Source organism: Salmo salar, unplaced genomic scaffold (assembly GCF_905237065.1).
Source record: "Salmo salar unplaced genomic scaffold, Ssal_v3.1, whole genome shotgun sequence".
NCBI classification, from domain to species: Eukaryota; Metazoa; Chordata; class Actinopteri; order Salmoniformes; family Salmonidae; genus Salmo; species Salmo salar.
In genome coordinates, this window is record NW_025549942.1 from 42,501 (window position 1) to 47,329 (window position 4,829).

The following is a 4,829-nucleotide window of genomic DNA, read 5'->3' on the forward strand; positions in this document are numbered from 1 at the left end:
TTTTTCAATGGAGAATATAAAGGATGTTTCCCTGTTCTGTGTCTTTGCTGCATCACAGAAAACACACACAGGACTCACACACACACACACACACACACACACACTCACACACTCACACACACACACACACACACACACACACACACACACACACACACACACACACACACACACACACACACACACACACACACACACACACACACACACACACACACACACACACACACACACACACACACACCGTCGGAAGCATTTGGGTGAGTCCTTTACAATGTTGTTGGTGTTCTACTGGCTGCATTTCTCTCATGGCAACAGGTCACTAATCTGATACGGTATTTACCCAACAGATATGAGAGTTTATCAATGTCTGATTTGAGACAGAGACAGAGAGTAGAGAGAGGAGAGAAAGGGAGAGAGAGAGACAGAGAGCGAGAGACAGAGAGTAGAGAGAGGAGAGAAAGGGAGAGAGAGAGACAGAGACAGAGAGTAGATAGAGGAGAGAAAGGGAGAGAGACAGAGACAGAGACAGAGAGTAGATAGAGGAGAAAAAGGGAGAGAGACAGAGAGCGAGAGACAGAGAGTAGAGAGAGGAGAGAAAGGGAAAGAGAGAGAGAGAGACAGAGACAGAGACAGGGAGTAGAGAGAGGAGAGAAAGGGAGAGAGAGAGAGACAGAGACAGAGAGTAGATAGAGGAGAAAAAGGGAGAGAGACAGAGACAGAGACAGAGAGTAGATAGAGGGAGAAAAAGGAGAGAGACAGAGAGCGAGAGACAGAGAGTAGAGAGAGGAGAGAAAGGGAAAGAGAGAGAGAGAGACAGAGACAGAGACAGGGAGTAGAGAGAGGAGAGAAAGGGAGAGAGAGAGAGACAGAGAAAGAGACAAAGAGAGAGACAGCGAGAGAGACAGAGAGTAGAGAGAAGAGAGAAAGGGAGCGAGAGAGAGGGAGAAAGAGAGACAGAGAGTAGAGGAGAGAAAGGGAGAAAGAGAGAGAGAGAGAGAGACAGAGAGTAGAGGAGAGAAAGGGAGAAAGAGAGAGAGAGAGAGAGAGAGAGAGACAGAGAGTAGAGGAGAGAAAGGGAGAAAGAGAGAGGGAGAAAGAGAGAGAGAGAGAGAGACAGAGAGAGAGAGAGACAGAGAGTAGAGGAGAGAAAGGGAGAAAGAGAGAGAGAGAGAGAGACAGAGAGAGAGAGAGACAGAGAGTAGAGGAGAGAAAGGGAGAAAGAGAGAGAGAGAGAGAGACAGAGAGAGAGAGAGACAGAGAGTAGAGGAGAGAAAGGGAGAAAGAGAGAGAGAGAGAGACAGAGTAGAGGAGAGAAAGGGAGAAAGAGAGACAGAGAGAGAGACAGAGAGTAGAGGAGAGAAAGGGTGAAAGAGAGACAGAGAGAGAGAGAGACAGAGAGTAGAGGAGAGAAAGGGAGAAAGAGAGACAGAGAGAGACAGAGAGTAGAGGAGAGAAAGGGAGAGAGAGAGAGAGTACTCAGAAAATCTGACAGAACCAAAACATCACAAAACAAAAAGTAAAATATATCACCTATTGGAAAGACACCACAACAAAATCTAAGTAAACTTCAATGTTATTTGTCTCTAAACAGACAGTACATGGTGGCAGACTATCTGACCACTGTGACTGATAGAAAACTGAGGAAAACACTGACTAGGTACAGACTCAGTGAGCACAGGCTGGCTATAGAGACTGGTCATCACAGACAAACCTGGCTGCCCAGAGAGGACAGTCTGGCTATAGAGACTGGTCGTCACAGACAAACCTGGCTGTCCAGAGAGGACAGGCTGGCTATAGAGACTGGTCGTCACAGACAAACCTGGCTGCCCAGAGAGGACAGGCTGGCTATAGAGACTGGTCGTCACAGACAAACCTGGCTGCCCAGAGAGGACAGTCTGGCTATAGAGACTGGTCGTCACAGACAAACCTGGCTGCCCAGAGAGGACAGTCTGGCTATAGAGACCGGTCGTCACAGACAAACCTGGCTGTCCAGAGAGGACAGGCTGGCTATAGAGACTGGTCGTCACAGACAAACCTGGCTGCCCAGAGAGGACAGTCTGGCTATAGAGACTGGTCGTCACAGACAAACCTGGCTGTCCAGAGAGGACAGTCTGGCTATAGAGACTGGTCGTCACAGACAAACCTGGCTGCCCAGAGAGGACAGTCTGGCTATAGAGACTGGTCGTCACAGACAAACCTGGCTGTCCAGAGAGGACAGTCTAGCTATAGAGACCGGTCGTCACAGACAAACCTGGCTGCCCAGAGAGGACAGTCTGGCTATAGAGACCGGTCGTCACAGACAAACCTGGCTGCCCAGAGAGGACAGTCTGGCTATAGAGACTGGTCGTCACAGACAAACCTGGCTGCCCAGACAGGACAGGCTGGCTATAGAGACTGGTCGTCACAGACAAACCTGGCTGCCCAGAGAGGACAGGCTGTGCTCACTCTGCTCCAGGGGAGAGGTAGAGACAGAGCTGTATTTCCTATTACACTGTGACAAATACTCAGACCTAAGAGAATATTTATTTCCCAAAATTATCATTCAATACAAAGAATTTGAAACTATAAAAAAATCAAATATTTATTGGGTGAAAAGCCAAATATGTGTCCTCCTGCCACAACCTGAGGGACAGCCAGTGAAAAGTGCAATGTAATGTGGATAATATTTCCCATCTTGTTTAGTTTAGTCTTTCATACCAGGTCATGTGTCTTCTCAGTCATGTTGACACTGGTCTACTACCGTTGCTTTAATGAATTGTTGTTCTGATTAATATTGTTGTTGTAGTTGTTGTTAATGGTAATCCCATGTCCACTACTACTATTATTATTGCTGTTGGTCACACCATTTATTTATATATAAATATATATATTTTATTTTTCTATATGTACACTTTGACAATGTAAGTAATAATGAACTTGCCATGTCAATAAAGTCAATTGAATTGAATTGAATTGAATAGAGAGAGGAGAGAAAGGGAGAGAGAGAGAGGAGAGGAGAGAAAGGGAGAGAGAGAGACAGAGAGTGAGAGAGGAGAGGAGAGACAGAGAGAGGAGAGAAAGGGAGAGTGAGAGAGGAGAGGAGAGAAAGGGAGAGAGAGAGATGTGTCCACACACGTACGTGCGTGCGTGCCTGCGTGCGTGTGCGTGTGCGTGTGTGCAGTGCATATCCTAATCCCTGATCCTCAACAAGCCATGGGTGAGGGAGAGACCAACTGATTAACAACTCAGGGGAGGAGGATAAGACCTCTCATCTCTATGAGCTACACAGCCAACACAGGAACACCCCTCTCTGGATTTTCCACTTGGTTGGGTCCAAAAACAATTGCTTTGGGATAACCTAGTTCTCCCTAGCTCCCTATGTATACCCTTTATTTAACTAGGCAAGGCAGCTAACAACAAATTCTTATTTTCAATGACAGCCTAGGAACAGTGGGTTAACTGCCTTGTTCAGGGGCAGAACGACAAATTTGTACCTTATCAGCTCAGGGATTCGATCCAGCAACCTTTCGGTTACTAGTCCAACGCTCTAACCACTAGGTCTTCACTAAACTGGATTCCAGAGGGTTTAAGGGTTTCTGTAGTCTAGCGGTGATCCCAGGGACATACAGCGTGTTATTGGGTTTGAATTCAGCTCTTCAGTACGTCAATAATGTCTCTGTTAGCCTCCTGAATTAACAGAGGCATTACACACATCTCCAGGTCCAACACAACGCTGAGCATCACTTAGAAACAAAGGACAATGGGAAGGTGGGTCAGCTTGGGGTCAATGGGAAGGTGGGTCAGCTTGGGGACAATGGGAAGGTGGGTCAGCTTGGGGTCAATGGGAAGGTGGGTCAGCTTGGGGTCAATGGGAAGGTGGGTCAGCTTGGGGACAATGGGAAGGTGGGTCACTTGGGGTCAATGGGAAGGTGGGTCAACTTAGGGACAATGGGAAGGTGGGTCAGCTTGGGGACAATGGGAAGGTGGGTCAGCTTGGGGACAATGGGAAGGTGGGTCAGCTTGGGGACAATGGGAAGGTGGGTCAGCTTGGGGACAATGGGTCAGTGGGTCAGCTTGGGGACAATGGGAAGGTGGGTCAGCTTGGGGACAATGGGAAGGTGTGACTGTGTGGTCTGTAATAGCTGTTATTCAGAGTCAATGGGAAGGTGTGACTGTGTGGTCTGTAATAGCTGTTATTCAGAGTCAATGGGAAGGTGTGACTGTGTGGTCTGTAATAGCTGTTATTCAGAGTCAATGGGAAGGTGTGACTGTGTGGTCTGTAATAGCTGCTATTCAGAGTCAATGGGAAGGTGTGACTGTGTGGTCTGTAATAGCTGTTATTCAGAGTCAATGGGAAGGTGGACTGTGTGGTCTGTAATAGCTGTTATTCAGAGTCAATGGGAAGGTGTGACTGTGTGGTCTGTAATAGCTGTTATTCAGAGTCAATGGGAAGGTGTGACTGTGTGGTCTGTAATAGCTGTCATTCAGAGTCAATGGGAAGGTGTGACTGTGTGGTCTGTAATAGCTGTCATTCAGAGTCAATGGGAAGGTGTGACTGTGTGGTCTGTAATAGCTGTTATTCAGAGTCAATGGGAAGGTGTGACTGTGTGGTCTGTAATAGCTGTCATTCAGAGTCAATGGGAAGGTGTGACTGTGTGGTCTGTAATAGCTGTTATTCAGAGTCAATGGGAAGGTGTGACTGTGTGGTCTGTAATAGCTGTTATTCAGAGTCAATGGGAAGGTGGACTGTGTGGTCTGTAATAGCTGTTATTCAGAGTCAATGGGAAGGTGTGACTGTGTGGTCTGTAATAGCTGTTATTCAGAGTCAATGGGAAGGTGTGACTGTG